We start from the raw sequence: 24,779 nt of genomic DNA, 5'->3' as shown, positions 1-24,779 counted from the left end.
ATTTCTAGGACTGTATCTATTTCTTGTAGATACCCCACTTGCTTGGCATATAATTATTCATAATAGTCTTTTATGATCCTTTTAATTTCTGTGACATCAGTTTTAATATCTCCTTTTTTACTTCTGATTTTACTTGAGTCTTCTCTTTTCTTTCTTTAGTCTAGCTAAAGGTTTGTTAATTTTATTTATCTTTTCTTAAAAAAACAGTTTTGTTGATTTTTTATTTTTCTATTTTGTTTGTTTCTGAACTAATCTTTCTTATTTCTTAGGTTCTATTAACTTTAGACTTAGTCTGTTCTTATTTTCCTACTTCCTTCAAGTGTGAAAGTTAGATGGCTTATTTGAATTTTTTTTTTAATTTAAGTGTTTAACCTTATGAACTTCCTCCTTCTCCTCCCCTTCCTCTTCTTCTTCCTCCTCCTGCTGCTGCTTCTGCTTCTTCTTCTTCTTCTTCTACTTCTTATGCTTCCTCTTCTTTGCAGTGTAATATTAGTTTATTAGTTTCAGGTGTGGAACTTAGTGATTTATCACTTACATACAGCACCCAGTGCTCATCACAAGTGACCCCCTTAATACCCTGAACTTTCTTAGTCCTGCCCTTGCTGGATCCCATAAATTTTGGTATGCTGTGCTTTAATATTTGTTTGTCTTGAGGTGTTTTCTAATTTCTTTTTAGATTTCTCCTTTGGACCAATGGTTGTTCAGAATTATATTGTTTAATGTCCACATATTTGTGTATTTTCCAGTTTTTATTTTGCAGCTGATTTCTAGTTTTATTTCATCATAGCCAAAAAATACATTTTTTATGATTTCAGTCTTATTAAATTTACTAAGACCTGTTTTTGTGACCTAACATGTGAACTATTGTGCATAAGATCTTTCAGAAGAATGTGTATTCTGCTGTTGTTGAGTATATTATCTTATGTTTGTTAGGTCCGTTTGATATAGTGTGATTCAAGTCTTCTTTATCCCTATTAATCTTCTGTCTCGTTCTGGTAATTATTGAAGTGGGATATTGAAGTCTCCTATTATTGCTTTGCCCTTTCTCTTTTCAGTTGTGTCAATATCCACTTTATATATTTCAGTGCTCTGATGGTGGGTACATACATATTTATAATTGTTACATATTACTGGTGGATTGATCCTTTTGTCGTTATATAATATCCTTTTTTGTCTTTTGTGGGAGTTTTTGATTTAAAATCTATTTTTTTTTAAACATGAGTGCAGTCATTCCTGCTCTCTTTTGGTTACTATTTGCATGGATATCTTTTTCCAGCCATCACTCTCAGCCTATATGTGTCCTTAAATCTAAATTGAGTTTCTTATTGACAGCATATAGTTGATTCTTGTTTGTTTATCCATTCAGCCACCTTATGTCCTGCTTGGGGAGTTTAATCCATTTACATTAAAAGTAATTACTGATAATGAATGACTTACTATTAAAACTCTGTTAGTTTAGTATTGTAGTTCTAGTTTTTCGTTTGTTTGTTTGTTTGCCTCTTCTCTCTCGATGTCTTCTTTGTATTTTGTTGATTTCTTTTGTATTGATATGCTTTGATTCTTTTTTCTTTTTCTTTTCATTTTCTATAACTTCTATAGGTATATATTCCTAAGTGTCTACATAAAATATATTGTAATTATAACATTTGATTTTAAGCTGACAAGTTTAATCACATACAAAAAACTACACTTTTACTTTTCCCCTTTCATACTTTATGTTATTGTCATGTTGTACATTATTCATAGTTGGTATTTTTAAAGATTTTTTAAAATTTTTATTTATTTGAGAGAGAGAAAGAGAGCATGCACAGAGTGGGCAGAGAGACAGAGGGAGAGGCAGACTCTCCACTGAGCTTGGAGCCCAATGCAGAGCCCAATCCCAGGACCCTGAGATTATGGCCTGAGCTGAAGTCAGACACTTAACCAACTGAAGTATCCAGGTACTTCAATAGTTTGTTTTTTTTAGTATATTTTAAAATTTATAGTTATTTTAATACTTTTGTTTTTTAACTTTTTAATAAAAATTAAAAGTAACTTACCCACTACCATTGCAGTAATACACTGTTCTGTATCTGTCCACATACCTTTACCAACAAATTTCATACTAACTTATGCTATCATTTTGCTGTTTAGTGCCCTTTCATTTCAACTTGAAAAACTCTCTAGCATTTCTTGTAGGACAAGTCAAGTAGTGATCTCAGCTTTTGTTTGTCTGGAAAATTTTCATCTCTCTTTCATTCTAGATGTAATATTTTTTATTGTTTTTTTTTTCTTTTAGTACTTTGACTATGTCATCCCACTCCCTTTTGGCCTTCAAGCTTTTTGCTGAAAAATTCACTGATAGTCTTATGGCAGGGGGGGGGGATGGGAGTTGGGCAGGGGAAAGGTTGTTCTTTGATATGGTACCTTGTATTTCCTTGATGTTTTCAACATTCTCTCTTTGTCTTTGACTTCTGAAAATTTGATTAGGTTGTGTCTGTCTTAGTCCATTCAAGCTACTATAACAGAATACCATAGACTGGATGGATTATAAACAACAGAAATTTATTTCTCACATTCCTGGTGTCTGGGAAGTCCAAGATAAAGGTGTCAACATATTCATTGTCTGGTGAGAGCCCACTTTCTGTTTCACAGAAAGGTATCTTTTCACTGTGTGTTTACATGGTGGAATGGGCAAGAAAGCTCTCTGGAGACTTTTTTTTTTTTTGTAAGATTTTTTATTTATTTTTTAACAGAGAGAGAGACAGCAAGAGAGGGAACACAAGCAGGGAGAGTGGGAGAGGGAGAAGCAGGCTTCCCGCTGAGCAGGGAGCCCAATGTGGGACTCGAACCCAGAACCCTGGGATCATGACCTGAACCGAAGGCAGATGCTTAATGACTGAGCCACCCAGGCACCCCATGGAGTCTCTTTTTTAAGGACACTATTTCCACTTATGAGGTGTAGGCATTTCTTAAAAGCCCTACCTCCAAATATCACATTGAGGATTAGATTTCAATATATGAATTGGGATAGGGTACATATTCAGTCTGCAACAATGTCTCATTGTAGATTTCTTTGGGTTTTCTTATTTGATGCATTTTGGGCTTCTTAAATATGGATGTCCATTTCTTTCCCCAGATTTGTGAAATTTTCAGCCATTATTTATTTGAATAAGCTTTGTGGACCTCTCTCTTTCTCTTCTGAGATTTACTGAGACTTATAGGTCTAATGGGAAAAAATACATACATAACCATAAGCTATACTTATACAAAGAAACTACTTATAATAATATACTTATACAAAGAAACTACTTATAATACTTATACAAAGAAACTACTTATAATAATATAAATACAATGAGAATGTATTTAAGATTTTATTTTGTAGCATAGTAACTAGTCCCTGAGAAGAGTATTTAAAGCATTGCTTTTATGCTGAAATTATATCTCTGATAATTTCTTAAGTTACCACAGACATGGAAATGACAATACAGACAGGGGTTCACTTATATACAAAATATAATATACACTTGACTCTAATTTTTCTCCAGCAAACACAATATAGAAGACCACTGAATAGTAAAAAATCTTCCTAGTTTTTTTGGATGGACCACATTGGTTTGTAGTTTATCTCCCTGGTCTTCCTTAAGGCATCATATAACTTCTCTAGGCTTGTAAAATGAGTTAGCAAAGTCATTTGTAGAGATTCAAATGTGTACATAAAAGTGCCAATAACAGAAAACAAAAATTAATGGTCAATAAAACAATACTATAAAATCTGGACTTTATTCATTATAAAAATACTCATCGATCAACTTTTCATGATGAAAAACAACTAGATTAAGAGCACAAGGTCATAGTTAGAGCCGTCTTAGAACTTATAGTCTCATGAGTCTTTAATCAAATGAGCAATTTGATATATGATGCTCAGTGTGATAAAGGGTATGAAGAAAATCAACAAACTACTGTATAGAATGAGTTGAGTTGAGATGGGAGTTGGAGAGAATACAGAGTAACAGCATATACAGACGCTCTGAGATAAGAGGTAGCAGGCAGTGTCTGAGGAACTAGAATTATTTCAGTGTGTCTGGGACAGGAACAATTATGCAAAGATGAGTATATAGAGTTAGGCAGTGGATATGTCATGTAGGACCATATAGAACTTTGGATTGTTTTTTCAGAACCATGGAAAGATACAAGAATTAAAAACATTGGGAGGTAGCGGATGACATGATCAGATTTGCATTTTGCAGATACTGGTTTAGAGGTGAATGCAGGGACATTAGTCCGTAGACTTTATTAGCTGTCTAGGTGAGAAATGACACTAGTTTGGCATATGTTGGTGGGTGAAAAAAAAATGGTAAGCAGTGGATAGAATGAAGTATTAAAGAATTAAAACTTACAATACTTTTTCATGAGTTAAATATGAATCATTGGGAAATAAGAGTAATCAAAAAGGATTTTTTGATTTCTACTATAAGTAGCTGAATGAATTATGAAGATAAGTACTTTCTCCCTGACTCCTTCAAAATATAAGATACATCCTAAAAATATGAGGTATATTCTTCTAATTACAGGGTGAAATATTAGCCACAATGATTTGTTAAAAAACAGCAACTTCCGCACCATGTGTATGTATTTATTTTTAAGCATATTACATGATTGTGACATTTATCTTGGGTTTTTATAATTCATGTTGAGCTTAAGAGTAGTAAGAATTCTGGCCCATGGTTAAAACCTATGTGGGATTTTTCAAGTCGTGATATATATTATTACAAAGGCTTTATGTGGCAGGCCTCAGTGAGGAAAGCTGCCTTCCCACCAGATTGGTTCACAGCCAAAGCACTGCAATCTCTGAAAAAAGCTGCAGTCAAGGACTCAGGCCCTTCTGGCAAGTCACGCTGTTATGCATTTTTGCATTCCCAGCTTAGATATTTGCATTCCCAGGTCTCCTTATCTGAGGCCTTTGGCAGAGATCCTCCTCAGGTACCTCTGCCAAGGTCTCTTTATGATAAGAGGAGGGGAAACCTTGAAAACACTTTTTTCCCACTCCTAACCTTTCTCCCTTACCAGCAACCACCATCCAGGGTTCAGAAAACTACCAGAAATTTTTGTTGGGGGAATCCCTCAACAAAATAAAACACAGATCCATTGACCCTGTATCTGTGTTAAGCCATCAGACCCTTAACTGTTGCGCTGTTCCATGGGAGAAATGAAACAGGGGGAGTTGGAGCTTTTTCTGGTTTGGGTTTCTTGCCTTACTTTCCTTGTGATTATAGGTTTCAATATCACTTTAATTTTGGCTCATTATTGCTTTAATTGGCTGCTCTGGTGGCTCAGCTCTCTTTCTAGCTCAGCTGAACTCCTGAAAAATAGCTTACGTACACTTTTTTTTTTTGATAGTTTACATACAATAATCTGACTAAGTTAAATATAAACCTTTACTTAATAATACCTGTACCTCCAGAATATATGGAATCATGAAAGGGGGGGAAAAAAAAGCCACTCCAATATACAACCTATACTGAATTTTCAAAACTATTGCTTTTTGGAAGACAGCTGCGTTTGGGACAAAACATGTCATTCTATGTGAAAAATGTATGTCTCATATCTCATATATATATATATATATGTATAGATATATATATACACACACACATTAAAATGAAATTTCAAGTAAAAGTATCTATGAATCATTTTTTGTAAAATTCCTTGGAACACTGTTAGCCATGCAGTTAAAGGGCCATACTTTCTAGTGGCTGCTATATAGTGCATATATATGTGTTAGCCTGTGTGTGTGTATATATGTGTGTATACATATATATACTTATATATACATATATATTATTGATTCTAATAAATAACCAGAGAGAGACCTGCTACTTAAAATGGATCTTAACCCCTCATTTTCTTTGTCTACATTTGGTTTTTCCTACCTGGCTTCTTGGGAAATTTAATTTGTGTGCTCCATGGGGTTGATTCTTTTACAATATTTTTACTGAGTTTACCTTTTTCAGTGCCATTTTTCTCATAGTTGTTATGATTGCAGTTTTTGGTGAATTTTCCCTCTTTGTGTTCTATTTTGTATTTCCCTAAGGCAGTGAGTCATTCTGGAAGTGTTGTGTAATTTGTTTTGTTCAGCAGATTTCTTGCCATGCATGTTCTGTGTATTTAGCTTCTTTCAACTCTCCTTCCAAATGTTGCTTTCTTCTGTAACCACTTTCACCTCCTTCATTCAGTTCACTGTTTGATGGCTAAGGCTAGGATCTTTTTCTGTTTTATTCATTGTTATGTTCCAAATACATAGAAGAGTACCTGACACATACTATGTGTTCAGTACATACATGTTGAAGCCATGAATTAAAGTGAACATTTCCTCCTACTTAAGTTTTCTCTTTGTCTTGTTTGTGATGGCTTACCAAAATACTTACTATTACTTGGTCAAACTCTTGAGTTTCTCTATTTATGCTACTGCCCTTTGTAGTTCTCTAAATGCACTACAGTTTTCTGTGCCTTTGTTATTAACTCAATAAAGGAAATTTTAATTATAACTCAGTAAAAAAATAAATAAATAATGGCAGCTTCAATTATAATTATAATTTTAATTTTGAATTAAAGACTTGGAATTAAAAACATAGTGGATTAAATAGTTTTATTATTTAATATATGAAATATACTTTATAATTCCTAACATGGTTCATTGTTCTATAACTTTGTTCCTTATCACTCTCTTGACACCATTATAATTCAATAATGTTTGGTTTTCATCTATTCTCACCTCTCTAAAGACCTGATTATCCCAACAGAATTATAAATCCCAGAAAAAATTTGAAATAGCAAAAACACACATTCATTTAAAAAGTACCAAACAAAATATTTTGGCCACTATAGCTTAAGTTAAACGTATACATATAAATGCAATATGCATCTTAAATATATTTTGTAGTTCAGATAATTAGGATGTATTTATATCTCCTTAATGAAGATTTACCTATTAATATGTGTTGCTATATACCAGGAGAGATACAGTTGGAGTTTTTTTGTTTTGTTTTTTGTTTGTTTATTTCGTTTGTTTGTTTGTTTTAGTTTCTGTCTAACATGAGATGGAGGAGCCAGGTATAATCTCCATGTGAAATTCTATATGTCAATCTGGCCTAGGCTTACTTCTCTATACTGTATAGTTGGACCCAGTAACTAGACAGACATAAAGTTGTTCCTTGCGTATACTGCCCTTCACAATTGATAGTGCTTTCCCAAGTTAAACACAAAGAGACTTTAAGTACAAAGCTGCCTTATAAAAACAGGGTAGTCAAAGTTCATGAACATGGTTATTTTCAAATTAATAAGATTGGCTAAACCCTTAACTCATAGGGCTTATCTTGTGGTGGAGGTAAACAGATGAACAAAAATAAATAGATAAATTGTGTGATGTACCAGATAAGAACAAATGCTCTGGAGAAAAAATTAAAGGGACAGTTTGGGTTTCTGGACCTGAAGGTATGTGTTTGGAAGGGAATTTGATTCTCAGTAGCATGGTCATTCAAAACCTTAGTGTGAAGGTCTTCTTTGAGCAAAAAGTTAAAGAAGATCAGCAAGTTATCTATGTGGATTTAATGGGGTACAGTGTCATAAGTGGGGCTGGCTACATAATTTTGGGGGAGCAGTGTTAAATGAAAATGAGGACCTCTATTCAGTAAGCATCAAAGAAACTTTTCCTTTTCTCTCATGATCTGTCTTAACTTGCCATGGAGTTTTTATTTTCTATTTAATGTCACACCCAGTTGGACATGGGATACTTGATGTGGAAGTACTGACTCTCAAAAGCCCCTGGGGCTCAGTCTCATGACTTCTGTGCACTGACTCTCATCATTTCTACATCTAAGCCCCCATCAGGGGTGGAAGGTGGCAGTGGTTGCTGGGTAGGGAGAGAGAAGTGGGTGCTTGAGAATCCATTTGCGTACAGAGAGGAGGCAGAAGGCTGGATCTCACATGAGCCAAGACTCCAAGTCTATAACACATACACTATATTCCCATTGTACTTTATTTATAAAACATACATTCAAAAATAAAATTATTACTCATTTCAAAAGATGACTGTAAAGCACTAAACCACAAGCCAGGGCTCACTTCTTATTGTAGGGTCTGTGGGACTGCACTGGATGCGCAACCATGAAGCCATCCCTGGTTACAGGCAGAGGAAACATCAAGTATAAAAGCCTTGTGGTCATTGTTAATACAGTGAACTTTATTCTCAGTGAAACAGACTGTGAGAGGTGATGGCATTATGGAACAGGATTGTGGTGATGAGAAGGGATTTGTTTCTTGATATTTTTCCAAAGTAGAGACCTCTGGTTTTACTGACTATCTGCATGTGGAGTATAAAAGAAAGAGAGGAGCCAAGAATAATTTTAAGATTTTGTTTCAAGGGATATTGGGGTTGCCATTCACTGAGTTTAAGCAGACCATAGGAGGGGCTTGTTTGGGAGGGGAAGTGGATGGAATCAAATATTTGGTGTTAGACATGTGAAACTTAGTTATTCAAGTAGAGATATATATTTGTTGACTATATCAACCATTAATCAACCATTGGAAATTTGAATCTAGAGATGAAGGGAGAAGTCAACGTGGGAGACATAAATTTGGAAACCATCAGCATTAACATATAGATGGCATTGGAAGCTATGCAATTGAATCATTTCAGAAAAAAAGTAAATGAGGTTACAGAAGAGATACTAGAACTGAGCCCTGGAAAATTCGAATAATAAACAATCAGGAAGGTAAGAAAGGACAAAGATAGATACTGGGAAGGGCCAATGAGGAAGGTGGAAACGAGAATATAGTTTTCCAGAAGCCAGTAGAAGAAAGTGTTTACAGAGTAAAGGAGCAATCAGTTGATTCAAATACCACTAATAAAGACTTAAAGGGCTTTGACTTGACCATTGGTCTAAGCAACATGGGTGATACTAATAAATTTGGTAAGAGCATTGTGTACGGAATGGTTGGGAGAAGTACCAATGAGAGTTTCAGGAAAGAATAAGAGAATAAAAATCAGAGACGGGTGATTTTAGACTACTTTACAGAGTTTTTTTTTATTTTTATTTTTTTAATGAATGGAAATGGAGAGTTGGATAGTAGCTGGCATAGAATTTTAGTGAGATTATGTGTTCTCATTTAGGAAATGTTCATTTTGATACCTGATAGGACTATAAGCACCTTGTGGGCCAAGGCCAGGCCTTACAGTTCTTATATATCACCTGGACATTATCCCAAATAGCAATTTAAGCAAGGTATAGAGTATTGTACTTATAGAGATGAAGATAGGAAAGTGTGCTGGGGCAGGAAGTGGTAAGTATTAACTATTTGAATATTGTTTAATGGTTCTAATCTTATCTTTTTCTTATTTATTTTTTATTTTTTTTAAAGATTTTATTTATTTATTTTAAAGATTTTTATTTATTTATTTGAGAGAGAGAGAATGAGACATAGCACGAGAGGGAAGAGGGTCAGAGGGAGAAGCAGACTCCCTGCTGAGCAGGGACCCCGATGTGGGACTCGATCCCGGGACTCCAGGATCATGACCTGAGCCGAAGGCAGCCGCTTAACCAACTGAGTCACCCAGGCGCCTGGTTCTAATCTTATCTTTATGCACTTACAAAAGCTGTTTTCCAAATGGAGTTCTATTTAAGAATATAATCCCATGTGTTATTATAAGCAGTATTTGTGTATAACAAGGTGTGAACACCAGTGATGTTGGCTGTGCTGTTTATAATGTGGAATATTATAGACATGATACATAAAACCATGTAGGTGACCCAGCTCAGGTTAGTAAATTAACTGGTGGTTAGTGGTGCTTTTAGAAGGCACCTACCCCTCTTCTCAGGGAAAGCAACAGCAGTGGGGGGAAAAATGGCCAAAGCTTTGTAAGAGTTAAGTGTTCCCAGCAAGTAAAGCTATAGTTCAATACAAGGCTCTAGTTGTAGGGAATACAGCACTACAAAGGAAATTCCATGGAGAAGCTCATTTAATCTGACCCAAAGAGCAGGGGATATGACATGTTAGGCATAAAAGATAAGGGATTTAGAGCAACACACCTGGGTCATAATGGTCGATAGAACCAAAAATCTTCATGTCGTTCCAGTGTGGTTTGGGGGACTGTGTAAAGAATTACAAGGGATGTAAATATCCCAAAAACTATATTTCAGCAGACCTGAGAAAGGTCTGAGTTGGTATTTATTTATTTATTTATTTTTAGATTTTATTTATTTATTTGCTAGAGAGAGCATAGGCGAGAATGAGCGAGAGCACAAGCAGGGGGAGCTGCAGGCAGAGGGAGAAGCAGGCTCCCTGCTGAGCAAGGAGTCTGATGTGGGACTTGATCCCAGGACTCTGGGATCATGACCTGAGCTGAAGGCAGACGCTTAACCGACTGAGCCACCCAGGCATCCCTGAGTTGATATTTAAACAGTGGGAAAATTCAGAGTTCATTTTATTCAGTTTGTGAAGAGTTTCTTATAGGAAGTAGCATTTAAGATGATAGGGGAAAAGTCATATTTTAGTAATGTTAAGTGTTTAGAATATGTTTAGAAATCCAAAAAAAGAAAAAGTCATACTAGCATATTCTAGTTAGTTGCATATCTTAACAAAACCTAGCTAAATAGCCAAGTTGCTTTGAACAAGCTGGTTCATCTCTCTGTGCTACAATTTCTTTATTTGTAAAATGATAACCTGATTAGAAAAATCTCTGAAATACATTTTATCTCTCATATTTTATAATTTATAGTTATTTTAAAACCATTAATTGGAAGTAATTGAAATAATATTTCAATTGAAATAAATAATTTGAAATAATGGTCCACAGATGATCCTAATAGTGAGGAAAAAATAAGGATTTCAAATGGAAATGAGTAGTTCTAACTCAACATGTTCCATTCTAAATACTAATATATGTGTTCAAGTAAATTTATAGAAGGTTCTTTGAATCTTACCCAGTAAACCGTTAATTCACAGAACATAAAAAGAAATTAAGATGAGACAAAGGGTGTGGTTTAACATGTGTTCTGCTTTTTGAGCTACTTGGTAAGGATATTTCTTCTGTGATTTGAAACTCATTTCCTTCATATTTCCATGAAAAAGTGATCCCTAGAGTTACTACCCTTACTTCCTTACTCAGTTTTCCCATGGGAAGGGATTCTGACTGAAAAGTTGGGGAGAAAAATGAGACATGTGTGACTCAAAACTTCTAGATCCCTTTTTGGGGTAAGTCTTCTCAGAAGAAGCATGGATTCTCATTAGTTCTTGAGCCTTGTTAAGCTTAGCTGAACAAGCCCTATCTTTCTGACTAGTTTTAAATTTAACCATTTGCCTTTGTCTGGGTGGCTAAATTTGCCATATTCACGGGTGAAGTATTAGCAAATGTTCGGAGCTCAGAGCCAAAGTTGAATTCATGCATTCACCAAAGAACTTCATTAATATAATAATAGTTTTACCTCCATCTGTCTAACTTCTATAACTACCTCCAACTGTTCCTGTATCAGGCAAGGAAAAGGAATATTAGTTATACAACCTCCGACATGTGTCTTAATCTTTCTTAATTCATTATCTAGCATGGAGTGAGCTCCATGGAGTATCCAGTTTAAATGTGTCCCCTGAGTTTTCGAGTACTAATGGAGGACCCTGTAGAGTTTGCTTCAAAGAAGAAAACACATACTCAACCCTGGGCTTAGTCATCTTTTAATCTGAAGCAGTTTGTTCCATGCTAAACCTCTTTCTGCTTCAGCTCACCAGCATGAAACAAAAAACAGGAAGAGTAGAAAAAGGACATCTGAACAAGATAGCATTGTTACTTTTTTGGGGTTTTGTGATAGGTCTGTTATCTATTTCTTTCTACCTGTGGTACTGATAGAACTTAATTTCTGCTTTAGTCAGAGTGACCTCTGGATCACGGGTCCAGACTGAGTGAGTATACATGTTTTCAAAGCAGCAGTTTTGAGTAAAGTACATTTCAGAAAGGTATCTAACCTAGTTTGGAGACAGTCAAAGGAAGATCCTTAAGGATAATGATCTTTAAATCAAGACCTAATTTATAAAATATAATTTGGGATTTGGCTTTCTGGGAAGAAAAGATGGTACAGAGGCAAGGCATGGCATGATGAGTTTACAATAGCTTGAGATGAGAGAAACGCAGGAAAAAAAGTAGTGGGGCACAAGGTGAAGCTTCAGCTGTGATGAAGCAAGGGCTGGCTCACCATGTTGAGGATGACAGGTGTAATTGATGGTGAAAGCTGCAAATGTTTTGAAATCACTCTTTATTTGGGGTGGGGGGGAAGGTTAATAGATGAACTGTTTTAAATGCATTTTGAAGGACAGATATAATTTCTAAAAGCACCAATACTCCTTTCTTCTTGATTTGCAATGTTCTATAATTTTAAATAAGTTTCTTTGTCTAGATATAGCATACCTCATTTATAAAAATGCTGATCTATGACAGAGACTTCTAATCTTTAAATAATGAATTTTAGTGATCCGTGAATCTAATTTGAAAGGTGCTATAACATTGCAACACAGTATAGTATTGTGATCTAGTTTAAAATATTCAGTATCATTATGCCTTTAAAATGTTCTTAAGAATTAGGATGATTATACACGAGCATTTGCTGAGTGAGCCCAAGAACTTAAATGATTGCTTGGATGGCTGACTCCAGCTTGAATTATTTCAGTAAAGATAGACCAAGGGAGAACGATGAAAAGTTTAAAATTTTCCAACCTCTGGAGGCAGCTGTCATTTCAGTTTATAATCTTTGTATAATGGGCATTTGAAGTGAATTCTGCTACTTTAACATTCCCAGCTGATGTGGAATATTTCTGGAGCCTTGCCATCATTCTAAATGTACAGCACAACCCTCTCTAGGATTCAAGAGTTGACACTTTTCACCTTTATATCCCCACTCAGAAAAGAATTGCAGAGAAGCATAGTACTTCATCATGGAATTATTTGAATTACATTTCCCTTAAGGAAAATATTTTATCAATCGAATAAGACAAATAACCAAATTTTGCTTTTTAATATACATATGAATGTAATTTGTACTGCATCACGAGTATCTTTCATATCAGCTCAGATCCTTATTGCTAACTAGGTTGCACACTTTCAATGATAAATATACAACCAACCCCATCACCAGTGTTGTTTCCTCATTATTCAGTACTTTCTGTGTATGGAGACAAAGTTTTACAGTTTGCTCTGCATTAAGGTGAATTATGGTACAACCTTCTGCATTAGCATATAGTCTTAATTTTAGGTCTTAGTATAAAAACGTAAATGCCTCAGAGCCATTTCTTAAACCAGTAACTTTTGTCTGCCATTGTTATTCCCTTGTACACATAAAAAAAATTCTTGTGCTAAAACAACATTGGTGTAGACTAAGAAATATTTTATACCTAACTTCAGCAGAAAAATACCAATGCCAATTCCTCTTGTACTTGAATACATTTTATTATTTTCCAAAGTAGCATTGTTGGCAAGAACTTGCAACTTGCATATCCTAATGGTCTTAAATGAATATTATTATGAATATTCATTGACGATTCAAATAACATCTTCAAATAAGTGTTCCATGGCTTTGTTTTCTAAGACTGGCTCTGACTTAACTGTTATATAATAAGATCTTGATGACTCTGCTTGTTAACAGCATCAGTCATTTCTAATATGTCAGGTTATTGTAACATGTACGGCCATAATTGGTCCATTAACCCCTGCATCTTACTTTCAGAAAACAATATGGATCTAGCTACAAGAGTCAACATTCAACTTCTTCCTAACACACATCTGTGACTAGTCTCTCAAATTTTTCTCTTGATGCTTCTCAATGCAATGTGTATGTGGCTCTACAGCACAAACATACAGAAATACTTTGGTGAATGAATGTTTTCATCCAGGGTTGTCATCTTACTGAAAATACACAAAGAAAAGATCTTTTAAATAAGGAGAATGGGTCACTTCTCTTCCCATACCACTACATTGTTTTAACGAGAAATGCCATATGAACATATTTATTGTCCTGCTGAAATTAACTTTGTACCAGAATTAGGCAGTTCTTAGATTTCTTTAATATTCTATATGTACTCCCACCTACGGGACTTAGATTTTAACTGTGCCTCTTCCATAACAAGTTTGAATGACTTCTTTGTAATGTCTCCCACTTCAACTTTTTTTCAAGATGTAATTTAGAAATCAGCATTTTAGAGAAGCTTTCCTTAACTTCTCTAATTCACATATTTGGTTTTACTAACATTTATAAGTCCCTTGGATATGTGTCACAAATAATTATATGTTGTTCATTCTGGGCTATTTACCACTTGTTTGGAGTTTGCTAGTTGGTTTTCATAATTAGTCCATGGATTTTTAAGAAAGAAAACAAACCAAGTTTATACCTTTTATGTATCCCCTTATCTCAATTAGTTATTATTTGTTTATTTAGGCATTCAGTATTTGATCCAGTTTCTTTCAATACTGAGAGAGTAACTACATGGCTTGTGAGGGCTAATGTTTTGAGAAGCATTTAATTACACTTTCAGCCTCAGATAGAATTTACCTATGCAATGTCAAAATAGGCCATTATGGTTTCTTTCTATTAGAGAGCAAGGTGTAAATGGTGATTAATGCTACTCTCAGTGTTCAGTCCATTTTTGAAGAGTAACTGGCCAGAAACCTGTCCAGAGAGATTTGTTAATTTTGAGGATATACTAAACCTTTTTAAAAAGTGATCTTCCCCTTGTTGATTTGTTTGAAAATTGTTTTTCTTAGAGATGTATCACATATACACACATAAGCATGTACTATAGATAATGATTATTGCACAGTTTCTCCAACAGTAATAGAAATTCAGATAGTTTACACACAAAAATATTTAGTGGTATGATATTTAGAGGAAAATAATGTTGTGTTGTGTTTTAAAATATGAAAAACTGGGGTGCCTGGGTAGCTCAGTTGGTTAAGCAGCTGCCTTCGGCTCAGGTCATGATCCCAGTGTCCTGGGATCGAGCCCAGCATCAGGCTACCTGCTCAGCGGGGAGCCTGCTTCTCCCTCTCCCTCTGCCTGCCGCTCTGCCTACTTGTGCTTTTTCTCTCTGTCTCTCTGTCAAATAAATAAATAAAACCTTTAAAAATAAATAAAATTTTAAAAAATATGAAAAACTATGATTTTGTTGGTTTCTGCCCTATAGGATTTTAGGGAACTCTCTTTTTAGTGTCATCTATCAAAATAAAGTCAGGAATTAGGACTCTAGTCTCAAAAAGAGCCTCTCGAGTTTGCCTAGGCCATGGTCAGGCTATAATTTGGGACATGAGTGTATGCAATGTAAGAAAGGGACAGAAATTATAAAAGAGAGTGTTGGCCTTCAATGACTAAGGAGGCAATAGAAAACATGAAAAGTAAAGGACAAATAGTCTAGTATGGTACACAAAATGTAAAATGAGTAAAAGTTCAGAAACTAAAGAAAACCTTCTCATAGTGTGAAGTTGTTTAGGGAAGAAAAAATATACCAGGTTTTCAATGGAAATCTTAGACATAGATAATTATAAATTGGATGTATATATATATGTGTGTGTGTGTGTGTGTGTGTGTGTGTGTGTGTGTGTGTGTGTGTGTGTAAAAATAAAAATGAAGAGGTGGTGTATGATGGAAAAGGACAATATCCATAACTCTATAACATTTCTTGAAAGTCTGAAATGTCTGACTTTTGCAATTCAAATAAATATTCACATGCACACACACAATGTCAAACTTGACAGAAAATTCTGGAACCACTGTTATTTTCTTTTTGCAAAGTAATATAGCGGTAATGACAATTGAAAGTGTGAAGAAGGTTTAATAATATGCCAAGTAAGAAAATTGATAGAGTTTTTTTTTATAAAAATATAAATAGTTTTTTTTAAAAAGCAAAAATATAAACTAATACATATATACATCCTAATAATTACAATTTAATTTCCCTGGAAAAATATAATGAAATAAAATTGAACAAAACAGATATGCTCTAATCGGATTGGTTAAGTGCTTTTTGTGTTTTAATAATTACTTTTTGTTGCAGTCTGAGTTTTTTGCTTAGAGGAACATTCTTGTAGACACTGCTTGAAGGAAGCTGTTCCCTTGATTCACACCAGATGGCACTATGGAACTTTTCCATTTTCCTCTTCCATCCGTAAGAGGCTAAGCAGAAATAAAAGAGATGAAGCGCAGTGAAACACTATTTTTGAGTAAATTTGTCTCTCACTTGTTTCCTAAGGTCAGCAGGCATTATTGTTTAATATATAACTCGGGGATATGACAATCTAATGTGCTTCCCCCTTTACAACTCTATATAAAGTACAGATAAATATATAAATAGGAATCAGATTTCCTAAGAATTCCAGAAAGCCTTGGGTTTTTTATCTTATGTGTGTCATACCTACTTTATGGGCCTTTTAGAAATCCATCAACAAGGTGTAAGCACTAATAATATCTCAGGGTTCACATTCCTTGTTTTTGTATTTGCATAGCTCAATTGGACCTAATTGGACTACTTTATTAATTTTCAAATTTCGTGAATATATTTCACTTTTTTTTCAAATTTCAATTTTTTTTTCAAATTTCATCAATATATTTCACTTATTCTTTCCTTCCTACCTACAGAGGATATGTAGACAAATTGAGATTTATAGGACCCTGTGACCATTTATTCTATTTCTTCATCTTATACATTTTCACAATTTTAATATTTTTTTTGTTTTTCTGTTTTCTCTACACTGAAGTTGCATTGGAGAAATCACTGTAAGTTACGGTATTTTACAAATGATGAAACAAGATTCATGTAAAAAGGATATTTTCTTGTTTTAATTCACTTTTTTATATTTCACTGCTTTAATTTTTTTTCAAAAAGAACTACTGGGCATAATAGAATAAAAAAAATCCATTTAGATTGCTGTGCCATGCATTTAAATATTAATATTTAATTAGAAACAACCCATTCCATGCAAAAGAACAAATAATACACATTTCCACTTTTCTGTAATTCAGTTGTGTCCTTTTATTTATGCAAAAGTCTATCAATTTCAGGTTTTCAAGAAGCTGCCAAAATTATTTCATCTTAAAGAAATGTCTTAGCAAAATTTAAGGCCCAAATATCATTTTTTTAAAAAAATTATTTATTTATTTGACATAGAGAGAGCATAAGTAGACAGAGTGGCAGCCAGAGGGAAAGGGAGAAGCAGGCTCCCTACTGAACAAGGAGCCTGATACACCTCAATCCCAGGACCCTGCAGATCACGACCTGAGCCTAAGGCAGATGCTTAACTGACTCAGCCACCCAGGGGCCCCTCAAATATCATTTTAACATAAATCATTCTCCTTTACTTCTTATAGAGATGTTTCAGACAATACAATGAATTACATGAAAATATTCTAAGCCATTATTTAAAGTAGATCTATTAAAACAATATTGCCATTATCAAATCCATAATTATAAGTTAATTAATAAAAGGTGTAAAATATGTATCCATTCACATCTAATAGAAATCTAAGCAACACAAAAATCTTTGACATTTATTTTTGTGCCCTAAAAAATAAAAGCTGTAAACATCTGTAAACCATAAAGAGACATGATAGAATGATTTTCCTTTCATTTGACATTCTATAAATAGGACTCTATAATGAGAGCTTTTTAACATAAAAGAAAAGGCATGTGCTTATATGGATGTTTTGGTAGAATTGACTAAAGGTTACATGAGAAATAAGTTAATGGACTGAAGTTTATAGCTGTGTGTATAACTGTCAAATCTTTCTGTAAATTACCTTTCTTTTCTGCTGGCTGGAATGCAAAAATCCAATAAACTGTTAATAAAAATGGAAAGGTCATATGTAAATATCAAAGATCTTGAAAATGAACCAGAAAAGATGATAGTTTGCAGAAAAATATCATTTTATATTCTGTTTCACTGTATTCTAAATGTGATTGGGTTGCAAAGTGTGTTTTCAGGAAAAAAATGAGTAGGAAAAGTTTCTATTAAAAAGAGATTAGTTTTTCATCTGGTAAGAGGAGTTTGAGTACTAATTGGCTGTTGGTTTCTGCAACTTCAGAAGAATTGCAAACAATTAAACGCTTTGATATTTTCTCTGATTAAGCAAACTCTTAATAGGGCCTCGTGGAATTATTCTAGAAACACTGAGAAAGCACAATCTGTGTAGGGTATGTGTTTGTGATAGAAGGTTCATTGCTTAGGGCTTAGGAAGTTCATCTTCTGTTTGTAGCCAGACACCTCACATTTTAGCAGTCACTGGCCTGGTCTGAGCTTGCAAAGAATTAGAGCCTAAAAGAACTGGAGCAACAGAAACTACTCTTCTCTGCCCTACTCCATTTATTCAAAGACAGAATAGTCCTTTTAAAGCCAATTTGAAAGTTGTAGCCTCATAAAGGGAATGCATTTAGGCCCAGGGAGAAGCTGAGTTTGAACACATGCTGCTTTTGATGAAGCCATGCATGGTGCCTCTTGATCTTCTATGTCTGTATTTTAAGAACTGTTCTGGTATCTGAAAAGAATGGTTGACAGAAGGGCAAAGTATGGGGTTTGGTCCTCCGAATAGATCCTTGAAAGAACCATTTTATTTTCCTTTCCTTTCTCTTTTTTATTTTAGCAGTGTCTAAACTCTAAAACTATTATACTGGATCAACATAAGAATCAAGTTTCACCAAGAGTATGAAGTAATAAGTAGCATTGATTGCTTGTGATGTCTTTTAGCTGAAGGGACTATTAATGCTGTATGATTTAGGTGAATATTCAGTTTCCTTTCTTTTTTTTATTTTTTTAAAGATTTTATTTATTTATTTGAGAGACCGAGCATGAGAGGGAAAAGGGTCAGAGGGAGAAGCAGACTCCCTGCTGAGCAGGGAGCCGGATGCGGGACTCGATCCCGGGACTCCAGGATCATGATCTGAGCCGAAGGCAGTTGCTTAACCAACTGAGCCACCCAGGCACCCTCAGTTTCCTTTCAATATTATCAATTATTCACCAGAAGCAATGAGTGAATGGATGAATTTACTTAAGCCGATGCTTCATGTTTTCCCTAAATGATCTAAATTGCTATCAAAAGGTGAATGAATGGATGAATCTATTTCACTGGAAACATGTAGTGATTAAGATAAGATTCCCAAATAAATGTATAATGTTCACATTTGGTATAAATAAGTTTGTTCCTTTCATTAACTAAAAGCTGGAAAATATGCTTGAATAAGAGTGAAGGAAACTCGGGAAGGAGCCAAATATATTACCTGAGTGGGATTTTGAATTTCTAGAAAAGTTCCTTTCTGAATACATTATTTGCCATATTTAAATAACATTGGCTTAAGGTCAGATTTAAACTAAAAACTCTTTCAATTTAAACCTTTCTGATTCCCTGTGATCACTTTTCAATTAGACAATGAAAAACAATTTAGTGGATACTTAGCTTAATTGCTTTGCTTCTACTTTTTGGCCTCCAGAGTTCCACTTATGTTTTCTATGCAATATGCTTGTACAATTATCTGCCTCTTTAGAATGCGCATTTCCCATGATTTTGTACAAACAGTCTGATTCAATCACTGTTAAGTACTCTTTACTCCTTTTTTTCCTTTTAGGAGAGTAGGGTTCAAAGCATTTGCTTCTAAATTCTGGAATTAAAAGAAAACTGTAGCTTCCTATTAGTAGGAAAGAACAAGTCTGCATCAGTAAAGGATACTGTAGTTTATCTACATCGTTATGCTATGGAATGTTAAATAGAATGTCATTAAAATATTAAACAAAATGATAGAACAAGATGTTGCTAAATAATTAGTTAATTAAGTACATTATTAACCGATCCAAACTTGAAGTAAGTATTTTGTAGTGTTGGAGTCTATTTCTATTTATGTCTATTTTTTGTCTTAAGTGTCTTGAGTGTGTATATCTCTCCATGGGCCGGGTTCTTTTGTCATTTTTTCTAGTAAACGCCAATAAGTTTTAATTTGATAGGTTACCAATTTTTACACCTACTTATATGCAACTAGGTATATGAAAAAAACCTCAAATATGTTAAAGGTTTAAAAGCAAAATCAGTTTTATATGAATTCTGGTCTTTTTTTTTAAGATTTTATTTATTTATTTGAACAAGAGAGAGAGCACAAGCAGGGGGAGCTGCAGAAGGAGATGGAGAAGCAGGCTCCCTGTGAAACAGGGAGCCGTTGTGGCTTGATATCAGGACCCCGGGATCATGACCGGACCCAAGGGTAAATGCTTACTCGACTGAGCCACCCAAGCACCCTGAATTCTGGTCTTTATTGTCTAAAAGTTTTCATTAGAAAATAGATTTGGTATTACTTAAAGAAGTTTTCTAAGTATCAAATTTTCTTACTATAGTAAGGTGTAGGATGATAAATGACATCTCATGATATTGAAAAATATAATTTTCAAAAATATAGTATTTATTAAGGTTTTACTATTTAAAGTCATTTTACCTTGTTTACATCAACCTCATTCATCCATTCAGACTTTCAAGTATTAATTGGGAAAGAAGAGACAGTGTCTCCTGAAGGAATATTCTGTGCTGTAAGAGAGATAACAAGTTCTCCCTGTAGAAGAAACAATAATTGTACAGTGTGACAAGTATACTCTTACAAGATTTACAAGCTGTTTAAAAAAAAGTTAAGGTTTAGCATGAAAGCTAGACAAGTTTATCATTTTCTCCTTATTTTATTAGACATGTAAACTGAGCCCAGTAGCTCTGTACATAATCCACGAGGATTTCAGGAAATAGAGACGTCATTAACTTTTGTGGACCTCAGTTTTTCCCTTTGTAGAAGGAAGAGCTTTGGTTAAATTCTAAATGTTTTTTAAATGTACCCTTTTGTCATTTTATGACTTGTCCAGGAGCATGTTAGCGAACCTTAGAAATCAGGACTTCTGCTTTTTAGGATACTCATCATGTGCTCATCATTACCCTTTATTTCTCTTCCCAGATGCATTCAACCACTTCTTAAGGCTTAACTTTGTTCCTGCAATTAGACTCATCAAACCACTCATTCTTTATATTTCATCAACTCAGGTTAATTTCTCCCACCTTTATGATAATTTGGCATATATATATAATATTTAATGTCTCTGCAGCAATTTATTTGTATATCAATTTTAATACCCAGGTAACAACTTTATATTTAAATAGCTCTTTATTGTTACATTGATATACCTGCATGATATATTTATGATTTCTTTACTTGTGTACATTTTCGTTTATTCATGAAGTTATTTAAGATCAGACTATATTACAGTTGAAATTCTCCTCGTTCTAAGAATCAAACTAACCTGGGTTTAAATCTCAACGTGGTCCCTTACAAGTAGTAGTTGCTTAACTTTTGTTTTCTTATTTACTGAAGCTATTATAGTATATGGCTCAAAGAGTATTATGTGGTTTAAATATTTGTAATTATTATTATTTCACTAAAGCTTAAAATATAACTCTTTATTGATAGTATAAATTAGCTACCAAGTAGGAAACCAGCTAAAGAGATTTATCTGCTAACCCCAATAAAAAAGGGGGGGCCTAGGTGACTCAGCTGTTCAGTATATGACTTGATTTTGGCTCAGATCATGATCTCAGGCTTGTGGGATCCAGCCTGGTGTTTGGCCCGACACTCAGCAGGCAGTCTGCTTGAGTTTCTCTCCCTCCCTCCATGCTCGTGTGCTCTCTCTCTCTCTCTCTCTCAGATAAATAAATAAATCTTTTTTAAAGAAAGATCCCATGTAAAATCAGAATTATAAAAATAAATGAATTTTCTAATATATTCATATAAAAATAATTTAACCTTTTTGATTGAGCGCTATAATTATGTTTTTTTCCTATGGTGCTGTAGCTGTATTTTTGACCTGTTGGAGTTTATGTTTCTAGCACCAAAGTTCCACATTGATTTTTTTTTCTCTAGCTCTTCTTGTAATTGCATATCTTCAATGTTTCTTTCTATAAGAAAAAAAAATGTATGAAGTTTGAACTACATGAAATAAGCCTGTAGTCTAATATGTTTTTTTGGAATGGTACCATTTTGTACTATGCAAATGGTATCAGTATCTCTGGGATATTTTTAGCTTTAGCTCAGACCACTTTCTCCTATTTCCTGAGCTAACACTACCACTTCTAGTCTTTAGCTGCCTTTTTTTTTAAAGATTTTTTTTTTTTTAATTGAGAGAGAGAGAATGGTAGAGAGAAAGCATGAGAGGGAGGAAGGTCAGAGGGAGAAGCAGACTCACTGCGGAGCAGGGAGCCCAATGCGGGACTCGATCCTGGGACTCCAGGATCATGACCTGAGCTGAAGGCAGTCACTCAACCAACTGAGCCACCCAGGCACCCAGCTGCTTTGATAATGGAAAATTATTAGCAATTTGGAAAAACATGCTTTGATGGTAGCTAAGAAATAGACTAAATGCAAGGCCCATGAGTTTTTGTTCTACCCTCTTCTTAAATGCCTTTGGAACCCAGGTCAAAATACTTACTTGTATATATCTAGTGAGTTTATCTATGTAATGAAATTGGTGAAATCATTCTTATTAGAGCACTTAAATTAGACGATGATAGAAAATTGATTCCAGTATTTCTGGGGGTTTGGTTTAGGATAATGTGCCTGGATAATTTAAAATTAATTGCTGACAATGTAAAAGAAAGTAGAGGAGGGGCGCCTGGGTGGCTCAGGCAGTTAAGCATCTGCCTTTGGCTCAGGCATGATCCCAGGGTTCTGGGGTTCCCTGCTCAGAGGGGAACCTGCTTCTCCCTCTCCCTCTGTCTGCCACTCCCCCTGCTTGTGCTCTCTCTGTCATATAAATAAAAAATAAATAAAATCTTAAGAAAAAAATAAATTAAAAAAAGAAAGTAGAGGAGGGGACTGTGACTTTAAACTTTCTTGTTATTGTTTTATCATAGCACAGTAGCAAATGATCTTTTTTTGTGTTGTTGAAGAAATAGTAGAATCATAATATTAATAGCAGAAATGTACTCTTCATTTTAGATTTAGATCACTGGCATTACACGCTTGGAAAACTAAGGCAAGACAAAAATAAACCTGTTGATTTTCTTTTCCTTCTAACAGAGAATCTTGTGACAATAAAGAAAAGATAAAATTTCAGTGATGTGCCAAAGTCAAACTCCATCCTACGTACTTGTGGCTATGCCATATCTGAACTATATTTAGCAGCATTCCTGAAGCAGAACAATTGTTATGGCAAGACAAAGAAATGGGTGGGGAAAATGTAATGTCTTTGTATTTTTCCCTAGATATTAGAGGAATCATTATGTGCATTTATATAAATCATCTTTGACACTCTAGAAGCAGAATCTCTTAACACTGGAAATTACCTTAGATCTCATTTTATAGATGAACTCTGTGTTCTGTGTACCTAGTCATGATGATGAGAATGATATCAGTGTTTTCTCTATTGTCTATTCTTATACCAACTACTAAGGGTTCAGTGACTATTGATTTATCTATTGTTCTTTTGGTTCAGCTGCAGGCTGGGATTTCCAGCCATTGAGCCTACAAGTAAGGATACATAAAGAAAACCCTATGACTTACATCGACAAAGGCTTTGGAATGGCAAAGGAAAGTAGATATTCTCACTAGCTAACAAAAAATAAAGTAACTACTATTTCTGTGTTTCAGTGGATTCAGTGGAATGAGTAAAGACATTTGTCTATTTTCTTCAGAGTTACTGAGAACTTAATCATGCACTTATATTGAACTGGACAAATGGGAAGAACAAAGTAAAACTTTAGTTACACATGCTTACTTACTTATATATACAAAAGTAAGAGGTGAGCACAGGGGTTTAAATAAGGTTGACATGAAGTAGCAGAGTTGACAGAGCAAAACAACTGTTACACTGAAGCTTGCAGCTTTTGGCAGCTTCAAATTTGTTCAGAATTCTAGAAGCGTGGACCTACATAGCAACAGCAAGGACTACCTTAAGAACATCCTTGGAGTAGTCCAAATGAAGAACAATAAGATTCTTTTTTTTTTTTTAAGATTTTTATTTATCTGTCAGGGAGAGAGAGAGAAAGCACAAGCAGGGGGAGCAGCAGAGGGAGAGGGAGAAGCAGGTTCCTCACTGAGCAAGGAGCCCGATGTGGGACTCAATCCCAGAACCCTGGGATCATGACCTGAGCTGAAGGCAGACGCTTAATGACTAAGCCACCCAGGCGTCCCAACAATGAGATTCTAATAAGAATTACTATATCATGGAATTGGTCTTTACCCTCCTGTTTTTTTCATATATCCCCAGGGACTCCTTCCAAACTATTATCATGACACTTACAATACACTATTTTGTCAATATATTTCCTTGTGTCTCTTAATTTACAGCCAAATGAGTTAGGGCAGGTATTGTGGTAATAAGTTCTATAGGCCCAGTATATGTTTAATCTTTAGCACATAAAAGGCAGTCAAAATCTATATGGTAAATTAAGAATATTACCATTTTCAGTCTAATACTTTGTATTTAATGAATGTTTTAAATACATGAAAACAAATATTTTAATAAGAATTGTATTTACGTGGATGAATTTTCATCCAGAAATAAGTTTTGAAGCATTCTATTAAACATATTTTAAATCTTAGTCAATTTTCTATACAATATAAACTTTTTACTTTGCCATTTTCTTTTAATTTTCAGTCTTTCAAAATCTTTAATTACATGTTCAAAAAATTTAGTATTATTATTGTATTTTTAATTATTTACCTGTTTATACTCCTTGGCCATTCTTAGGTTTCGTTTT

This window comes from Zalophus californianus, chromosome 2 (assembly GCF_009762305.2).
Source record: "Zalophus californianus isolate mZalCal1 chromosome 2, mZalCal1.pri.v2, whole genome shotgun sequence".
In the NCBI taxonomy this organism is placed as follows: domain Eukaryota; kingdom Metazoa; phylum Chordata; class Mammalia; order Carnivora; family Otariidae; genus Zalophus; species Zalophus californianus.
This window is presented reverse-complemented; position numbering follows the sequence as displayed.